Source organism: Enhydra lutris, unplaced genomic scaffold (assembly GCF_002288905.1).
Source record: "Enhydra lutris kenyoni isolate GAN:26980312 unplaced genomic scaffold, ASM228890v2 scaffoldscaffold9, whole genome shotgun sequence".
NCBI classification, from domain to species: domain Eukaryota; kingdom Metazoa; phylum Chordata; class Mammalia; order Carnivora; family Mustelidae; genus Enhydra; species Enhydra lutris.
This window is the reverse complement of record NW_019154093.1, coordinates 10,691,745-10,701,987: the sequence shown is the minus strand read 5'-3', so window position 1 is coordinate 10,701,987 and position 10,243 is coordinate 10,691,745. Positions and strand designations below refer to the sequence as shown.

Here is a 10,243-nt window from a genome sequence, read left to right as displayed (position 1 = left end):
CATAATCTCACAAAACAAACTGAGGGTTAATGGGGGGAGGGGGGTTGGGGGGGTGGGATTATGGACATTGGGGAGGGTATGTGCTATGGTGAGTGCTGTGAAGTGTGTAAACCTGGCGATTCACAGACCTGTACCCCTGGGGATAAAAATATATTATATGTTTATAAAAAATAAAATTTAAAAAAAAAATCAGGTCTTCATGACTTTGCCTAAATTACTGCAATAACCTTCTTACTAGTCTCCTATAATTACAGTAATACACCTTGTTTATCCATTCTACCACCATACTACCACCATACTCTTTCTCAAATGCAAATGTAATTATGATAGTCTTTTACTCTGTATCATTCAGTACTCTCCCAGGGCATTCAGAGTAAAGTCCAGATACGGGTTTCCATAATCTGATCCTGCTTTATCTCCTACCACTCTCCTCCAGTTTTGCCTCTTACCACACCCTTCCTGAACACACTACAGCCACACCAGGACTGCCTGCATTTTCCAGAAAGAATCATGCTTTCTCTCGCTTCTGAGCCTTCATACTATCTACTCTGCTTGGTTATTGTTCCTCTCGTAACTCCTACTTGCCTTTTAAGACTCGGCTGAAGTGTTACTTTTCCTAGGAAACTTGTCGAGTTTGGTATGCTCTTCCTTCTCCATCTGCCCCCTCTCCAGAACTCCTACTGCCTTTTAAGACTCAGCTAAGGTACCAACTCCCCAAGAAGCATTTCCAGTTTATGCTCCCATAACTTTGTGCATTTATCTCTACCACACATTTAATATAATGGTTTAAAATCATTTATTTAATAGTTAATAGGGAACTAGCCACCCTATAGGAGGGACCATGTCTTTGCAATTCCAGCACTATAAATGTAGTAGGCACTATAAATACAGTAGGCTAATAAGGGTCCTTTACCCTCTCTCCCCTCAAAACAAGTCTGGCTGTCTTCTCTCTGACAAATCTGGGGAGATTCCCCCACCCCCTGTCTTTTTTTTTCCTCTTTGCTGTCTGCAGGATCTTACAAATATTTCCACCTGTCAAATAAATGCTATCTTTTGGGCATAAATCACAATGATAAAGAGATCTTCAAACCAAGAATCATAAAGAAAATAACCTTGTTTATTAGATTATAGAATACTAATTTTAAAAATATTCCTTTATAGTCCAAAGTGCTTTACAACATCAATTTGTTGTTTCTTTGATACTTAAAATAATTTTATGGGGTCTGTTATAAAGATACTGATCTCCACCTTTAGAATGAAGAAATTCACAGAAGTTAGAAAGCCTGCCAGATATGGAATAACTAGTGGGTAGAAAACCTAGGCTCCGAGCACAAATTTTCTGAATCCTAGTCTGAGGCTCTTCCCATCACTCCACATTACTTTTAAGCAAGTAAGTGACTATGTGGTTCATCACAGCATCCAGCCCCTACAACTTGCTGAGCACAGCACTGTGGGTTCAAGGCCTCTTCATGGTGTCTTAGTTACATTATTAGCAGCTTTTAATTTTCTGCTTTCAGTTTTTTCCTTGGAGGCCAATATTTTTTCATAGGCTAGATGACACATATTTGGAAGGCCAATGTTTAAAATAAGGCTTTTCCACAAGAATTTGGAAGTGTGAGAGTGGAAAACTATAGCTCTGCCTGATCTTGTCATTTGATTGACAATAGCCAAGAACCAAGGGTAAGCCGCCATAAATGAATGTACAGATTCCCAACTATCTAAGCATTCATCATAAAACCTTCGGAAAGAGAGGCAGTCCTAATTACAGAAGTCTAAGGAGAAAAATTAGGATTCAGGAGACCAAGCTTTGAGGCCCAACTCAGCCATGTATTCACTGTATAACCATAGGACAGTCATTTAATAATGGGTCCTCACCTGGCACACAGAGATGATGGATCAAAGGAGATAAGTTATTTTGGGAGCCTTAAAATGCAGTTTGAATGCAAAATGTTATCACTGCATGCCATGTGCTAGAAAACAGGTTCCAGGAGAATGGGAATTTATCCATTCTCCTCTCCCCACCCAGTCCCACTAATTCGCAGCACCTAGAACAACCTGGCACACAGAAGATGCTCAAAAAATCAAAGTGCCTAGCATCGAACTTAGAAGCTACTGAAGACACAGAAGACACATGGCCCCTGCCCTCCCGAAACTTTCATTTTAATTGAGAAGGCCAACACAAATGAAAATGCCAATGGAATAAATAATGAGGACTTCATTTTTAAAAATTCTGTTAAAGATTAGGAAGGGAACTTTTCCTAATTCCACCTAGATTAGGAAAAGTTATAGTATCTGCCTATACATAAGCTTTTTCTTTGCAGAATGTTGTATGGTTCTGAGTGATACAGTATAAATGACTATATGCTCTGAGAGTTGAGAAGAAATCAGTGAGGAATGATTAGGACTGTTAGGAGGAAAATGGGGCATCTTGATGGAAAAAGTGAAGACACGCCAGAGCAATCAGAAGCAAGGAGGAGAGAACACAAAGGCTATGTACATAAAGCCAGTAGGTTAACCTGCATAGAGCATCATGAAAAGTAAGGCTGGATAAGCAAGCCAGACTAGGTTATGAAGGGCACTGAAAGCCAGTCAGTATCTGAATCTGATGTGATAAATGTGAAGCTATTTAAGCATTCTGAGTAAAGGAATAAAACGATAGAAGCAAAATTTTTACAGATACTGTCTGATAAACAGAATGTGATTTGGAATGGGAGAGATATTAAGGTCTAGGTTAGATTAAACTAGGAAACTATCAGGGTCTAAGTGTGAAATGCCACTGATCATCTAGCTGCAAATTAAGAAGGCTGAAAAAATATTTTTTATATTTCAAAGGAAAAATAACCACAACATTTAGTGTCCAGCCAGATGTAGAAACCAAAAGAAAAGAATCAATTAATCTACAAATAATCAGTTTAAGGTATCTAAGTAACCAGAATCTGAATTAAGTGGGAATATAAAAGAATGGTAAAATAGTTTTCCTGTCCCAAGGGAATCTAGCAGGAGCAACAATCACTGGCTTTCAGGATTAGGAGAGATTCTAGAAATCATCTTGTAAAAACAACATCTGATGCCAGAACAATCCCTTCAACATTCTCAGCAATTAGGTAACTGCTGTTCAAACACCTTCAGTGTAGAGACCCCAAGACTTCTGGAGGCAGCCCATTCCATTCAGACAGCTCGAAGTATTTAAAAGTTCTTCCTTATATGGAGGCAAAATCTGCTTCCCTGGAACTTCCACCCACTGATCTTGGTACTGCCCCTGGAGGTCATACAAAACAAGTGCGCATTAAACACAGAACAAGTACCAACTGTGTGGTACTGACTATTGAGTACTGTAGCACTCAAAGAAGGGAGTCAAAGATGACTCAAACTGCAAATCCAGGGGCCTAAGAGAATGACAACACTATACACAGAAACAGGTTTCTGGCATGTAAGAAGATGAAGTCAGTTTTGGATAAGCAGAGTCTGAAGAGGAGATGAAGCTTCTAAGTGGTTAAGTATTTAGAAATAAAGCTTGCGGAAGGATCAAGGCTGGAGATGGTTTGCAAGTTACTGGCAAAGAAATATCACAAAGGCATGAGAATGGATAGGCTTTTGGACGGATATCATGCCAAGCAAGAAGAAAACTACGAGGATGATTCTCCAGCAATTTCTTTTGTGGTCTGAAACCAAGAAAAATCAGAAATGGCTAGTGACTCCTGCCAAAACTACTTCACAGTCTCCTCATTCTAACAGTTCAAACAATCCAATGCCTTCTGCCTATCAAGGAAGTTGTTCAGAAGTAAATGGAACCAGGTTACTCCTGAAGTTCTTATCTCATCTCACCAGGCAATTAAGCCAGTGTTATGAATGTCCACTTAAGTTGGAAGTTGCTATGATTAAAATGTTTTCTACTTTGTCTGTTGCTGTTCCTCTAAGTCCTACCCTTAAGTAAAACTGAAAAGCAACTACACAAGTCAGCTGATACACTATGATAGCGCAACTATGACAGCCCAACTGATCTGCTTCAAAATGCTTCATTTGACCTTGAGTTTTTAATTCTGTTCCTGAGATGGTATCTTAAGAAAATAATACGAATGTGGGGAAAGTGATAGGCAGAAGATGTTCACTGCAATGTTAACTTAGACTTCTATGGGGGTGCCTGGGTGGCTCAGCTGGTTAAGCGTCTGATTCTTGATTTCAGCTCAGGTCTTGAACTCAGGGTCATGAGTTCAAACCCTGTGTTGGGCTCCACGCTGGGTGTGGAGCTTACTTTATTAGTTTTTCTTCTAAAGATTTTATTTACTTATTTCAGAGAGAGAGAAAGAGAATGAGTACACATGGGGTGAGGGACAGAGAGAAAGGGAGACAATCTCAAGCAGACTCTGCGCCAAGCACGGAGCCCAGTGTAGGGCTCAATCCCACAACCGTGAGATCATGGCCTGCGCTGAAATCAAGAGTCTGATGCCCAACTGACTGAGCCACCTAGGTGCCCTACGGGCCATACTTTAAAAACAAACAAATAAACAAAAAAGCCTAGACTTCTACTTAGGAATAGCTAAATGCACTGTGGAAGAAGATCTGAAGAGAACACAAAATTTACAGTATTTGTCACATTAGACATGATAGGGTTTTGGACAATTAACCTATTTTTCAAAACTTTAACATAGATAATTTCCTTATAATAGAACAAAGCCCAGCTCCACCTGGATATCTTTCCTAAGGTACCACGAAGCTATAAGGCATTAGTTAGTTTTACTCCTAACAATAGAAAATTAGAGCCTAATTCTCATCACCAGGCTCTAATATGTCACAAAGCAAAACCTAGACATGCTAACAGGAGACATTTATGAATTGGTTGTTTTAACCCAGAAACCAAAGAACAGAGAGCACTTTGCCCTAGTAAAGATGCCCGTCAAATCTAACCCAAATCAGGAGCCACTGTTCTTCCCCAAGCATTTAGTTTCACTGAGGGAACCAATGACATTTAGTGTCTGAGTCACTGCCATCTGAGGTTTAGATTAAAAGAGAAAGGTCTATCTTCTACTTCTAGGGAGGGAAAGAATCCAATCCAGCATCAGCACTTGTCTCCAGTTCTGTCCCCTATCTGAAATTCCAGGAGTAAAACCTAGTTAGAATGTATAAGCTGAAGTCAGACTTAGGAACTAGCTGTTTCAATGGTGGGGGCAAATAAACAACTTTATGTGGCCATGGGTTCCCCTCTCTCTCTTACATTTAAGGAATGTTATGAAGATTAACCACATAAGAACACTGAGCAAGCATATTTTACAAATATAAGGAAAAAGTGCATTGGCTGACTTCAGCTGGATAGCTGCATAAAGATAGACCCAAGGATGCTGTTTGTCCCTAGCCATGATTCAGCTACAGCAAGAGATATGAAAAGATATGTGACTGTTAAGTCTATAATTAAACTTAAGTATAGGAATTTTAAATGACCTCTGCAGGAAAAAGCCCCCAAAAAACAAAAAAAAGCAAGCTCACTCCTTCCATGAAACATTTCAGCTTTATTTTCCAGTCAAATGGAAAAGTTGAACACTACAGGTCTGGTAATACGAGGCAAACAAAGCTTTATTATAGCTAAGGAATATTTTTAGAGTTTTGATTCTTTTTACTAAGTTTACATAATGGTATACCAAAAAAGAAACAGTTTCATGATGAATGCTGTAGTTGCATTAAAGATGATTCAATTCTAACAATTTAATCAATCAAAATAAACAGTGTCAACATCATAAACTATAAGCAATTTAAAATAAACGGTAATCCCTGTTCACTTAACCAAGCTGTCTAAATGCAGGCACCATGAACGTAATGGGAATTTATACATCCAATATAAGAAATATATAAATCTGCTGACTTCCACTGTCAACTAGCCCAAAGCTTTCTTCTTGTGAGTGCCTAATCAGAGGCATTTCTCTATCAAGATCACATCCTCTGAGGAAAACCAAAAAGGCAACTCCTTCAAGTACCACCACCCAGAAATCCCTTGAATAAACAGTAATTCTTGATGCCTCAATGAAAAATGATTCATTCACTACAGGATATGCCGTGTTTACCATGTGCATGCATTGTGCTAAGCATGGCCACGAAGCCTGCCCTAGAAAATTTAGTTGGGAAAGATAAGATGCTGCACAATCATAGTTATGACACCTTCTAAAGTGGCGGTTCTCAATCAGGGGCAATTCTGTCCTCGAGGAGACATTGGCCAATGTCTGGAGACATTTTTGGTAAGCACAACTGAGCTAGTGCTACTGGCATCTGATGGGTAGAGGCCAGGGATACTGCTAAAATCCTACAATGTACAGGTAAGACAACCTGACAATGAAGAACCATCCAACCTAAATGCCAGTTGTGCCAAGGTTTCTAAGAAACCCTGCTCTAGTAACAGTAAGGAGCAAAAGGGAAGCTCAAGGGGTAGAAATAAAATGCTAATGTAGTAGTTTAGGATTTCTAAATTACAATGTCAATCTACATTATCTAATGAAAATTAAGGTCAGAGTACGACTGTGGAGAATTCTGTAAACTGGACAAAGGTATTTACATTTGATTCTTCAGGAATCTGAAGCCAAGTTAAGATAAGAAGACAAAAATGGTTCTTTCTAAAAGATTAGCCTAGTTATGGTAGAAAAAGGTGAAATTTAAGTATGAAAGCCAGGTTAATAGAAAGTAAAAAAAGAAACTGATGATGATGATTCAAAGGCATAATCATTAGGACTGAGTAAGATAAGGCCTGAGGATCCTCAGATTTCCAATCTCAGGATTAAATTTCCAACCAGAAGGTTCAACCTCCAATGACACTTTGCATTTGCTCGTTTAAGTAAAATGCATCTTTGACTCACAATGCTTCACAGAAAACCGAAAGAAGGAAGTCACTTTTTAAACACTTAGTCCCTGGTTAAAAAAATATCGCAACTAAACATATGCATGTATAACCAAGAAAAGGGCTGAGAAAAAAGATCACCCCTCAAATTGGAAACAAAGCATTTTACAAATTAAACAGCTAACCTTCTCAGAGCAAAAATACACTCACTGAAACCTAACAATACCACCAGTTTTGGTTTTCATGACAGGTTGTACTTGACAAAGTACTTTCACTGCTACCATTTTATTTAAACTCCTCTCAGACACAAATTATGTTTACCCGATTAATGAAGTATTTCTAGTGAAGAAAAAGGAGGGAAATTCCTACAGAAATGTCTTTATGCTTGACCAAGACAACTCAAATAAGCAAACTGCCAACCACAGAACAAAACCCAAACACATTCAAACAAGGCATCAAAAGCCCTTTCCAACTTGGCAGTCATCTACCCTTCTCCCTGGTCTTATCTTCTGCTGCAAACTCCAGACAAACTCCAATACTCCAGGTACTTCACTGAATGTAAGCCCTTTCCCGCCTCCACATCTTTGCTCTTCGTTTCCTTTAGTTGGGATACCTTATCAGACATCTTTGCCTGGATATGCTACAAACACCTCAAATTAATTATGTCCAAAATTCATTTTCTTTCCATGCCACCTCCCCAACTTACCCCTCTCCTCTTACATTACCTTAGTGAATGGTACCACCCAGTTCCCTAAGCCAGAAAGCCAGGCATTCATCCTAGACTACTCCTATTTCTTCACTTCCATAAACAATTAGCCTCCAATTCTATGGATTTCATCTTTTAAATACTGCTCAGATCTGATCCCTCCTCTCCTTCCCACTGTCATTGTCTTAGTCCAAGCCATGACTATGACAAAAGCTTCCCAACACTGGACTACTTCGACATCATGTCCCTTGCAAGTAGACAAACTAAACTTTCTAAAACACAGATCTGACCACATCATTTTCCTATATAAAACCCTACAAAGCATCCTCAGAGCTTTCCAAGTAAGATCCACATTACTCGGCATGATTTACAAGGTCCTTCATATTTGACCCAGCACTTGCCACTTCCTTTACTTCTCCATGCATTATTGGAAAAGTCACACTGAACTAGCCATGGTCTTTCATATGTCCAGATCTCCATGTCCTTGCGCTCTGCCTCTAAGTCCCTTTTCCAGATTCACCATATGGCTAAATAAGTCCCGCTACACTTATCCTCCATCTCCTCCTCAAAGCACAGAAACCCGCTCAGGTATTCCTCCTCTATTCTTGCATAGCCCTGTGCTCTCACAGTGCGTTAGGACATGGTAAGCCATCCCTGATTTACCTGTCTGCCGCCCACCCTGTAACAACTATATTCTTAGCCACCAGGGCCAAGTGCCTCATTTAATATGTGCCTCAAACATATTAAGGGCTCAATGAATTAGTGGTGAATGATGAATGTGCTGGGCTACCTTGTTTTTCACTTGAACAGGAATCCCTACAAAGAGCTTCAACTAACGCAGTTCTAATACTAACTTCTGCCTTAAAAGGTTCTCATCCTTTCTTCATCAAGCTTACTGCTATTTATCCTTCAAAATCCATCTTAAATTCTGCTCTGCAGAAGGGATATTCCTGAGCCCCAAGTTATACATTTCCATAGTACCCTGCTCTTTCCTAACACTCATCACATTCATAATTACTTCTTAAACATCCCCTGCAAAAACTGTTAGCTTCATGTGGGCAAGGTCTGGCTTGTTTTGTTTCAAAACTGCTTTTCCTGGGTATGGTAGCGCCTGACTGAATAAACAGAATTTGTTAAACTGAATTTAATCCTGTGGGGTAAGCGGAGATCTCCATTTAAAAGATGAGGGGGAAAAAAATGAGAAAAATAAAGCTCAAGGAAGTTAAATAATCCATCTGTGGCTACAGATACTTAGCAGTGGGGCCAGACCAAACCTGAGCCATCTGACTTCAGGTCCAGAAGTATGCAACACCTTCAATGAAGTTAACTAAGCCTTTCAGAGTAGGAGCAACAAACCTGGAAGAATGAGAGGCTACCGGATGAAAATATAAAGACCTGCCCCACTCTTTTTTGAAAACCTCCCCAGGCTTTCCGAACAGTTTGCATTAAACAAAAAACAAACAAAACAAAACAAAACAAAACAAAAAAACCGAAAAGACACGCAGCGGGCGGTCTTTAACCTGCAGCTGCCCGCGAGACAACACCGACCGGAAGACCACTCTAGAGGCAGAGAGAGGTTCCTGGGAAATAGTCGTAGGAAGGATCTGGAACTGATGATCTAAGGAACTGAGGTCTTGATTCCAACTGTTTCCCTCACTCGCTATAAGATCGCAGACCAGCCTCTTCGTCCCGGGATCAATTTACCCATCCGTGCAATGGGGACGAGTTGGGGGATAGAGAAGACTCTAAGGTATCCCTGGTTCCTTACGAATGCCTACGTCTGGGCACCTTAGGAATAAGGTCCCGCTGAGGCTGACAGCCAGGACGGCAAAATCTAGCGGAGGGACCTCCCCAGAGGAGCCCGGCTCAGTTGGTCAACCTGGCCCCACCTCAAGAGACCGCGCCCAGGAACCCAGGTCGGCCTGAGGGCCTCCGTTCTGGCCCCTTCAGTAGGGCTCATCACGCGCCCATAGGCCGGAAGGGCCATTCACAACGCCAGGGGCCGGTGGGCCGCGGGGTGGACCCCAGTCCCTACCCCGCCGCGTACCCTCACCTCGGAGTTCCGCCTCACCTCCCGACTGCGAACAGCCGCTCTTCACTTCCGGCAAGAACCGCCCAGCAATCTTCGCGCGACCCACTTCCGGGCCCTCACTGGGCGCGGCACCCCCACCGGAAATGGACGGCCGCTGAAACGCCGAGGTGGGGGAGAGACGGGGGAGGAAGTCTGGCCGCCCCGCTCGTGGCTCCGCCCCCTATTCTCCACGCCGGGAAGGGAGAATCCTCGCTAGCCGGGAGGGCACATGAGAGAGAGTCCCGCCCCCAAAGCGCGAGCGGGGTGCGTGCTTGAGGCTAGGCCACGCCTCTCCGCCAACTGGCGGGAGCCGAATCGTGCGGGCCAATGAAGGACCGAAATTACCGGCTAAGCTCCACCTCTGGAGAAGGAGGACAGGTGAGTGGCTAATTAGTGCTCCTATCAGTACGGTCTCGATGGCAGAGGCTCGTGCCTTAGTCAGGCAGTCGGGAAGGGGTCTTGGAGGGACTAAGTGGCAGGCTTCTTTGAGGGCGGGAGTCTCCGGCAGTCGTTTACTCTCCGAGGAGATCGGAGCTAAACTCCGCCTCTTTGGGCGTGCGTGCCTCAGTTGCCTCGTTTGTGACGTGGTGGTGGGGGGGCGTTGGTCTGGACCGTGTTCTGGGGGTACCTGCGGAGGCTGGCGTCAGGA

At 42.2% G+C, this 10,243-nt stretch overlaps 1 protein-coding gene across 4 annotated transcripts in view; it reads right to left on the bottom strand.

Moving 5' to 3' along the window:
* The window catches only part of LOC111142860 (cyclase associated actin cytoskeleton regulatory protein 1), a 26,545-nt gene extending 16,901 nt beyond the window's left edge, over positions 1-9,644 (bottom strand). For 2 of the 4 annotated variants that reach the window (XM_022496228.1, XM_022496226.1), the window contains exon 1: positions 9,577-9,628. The gene's annotated coding sequence lies outside the window, so the exon portion shown is untranslated. Of the gene's footprint in view, positions 1-9,576 lie in introns of all 4 variants that reach the window. The other 2 variants (XM_022496227.1, XM_022496224.1) reach the window with 2 other exon arrangements.
* Positions 9,645-10,243: the final 599 nt, after the last annotated feature.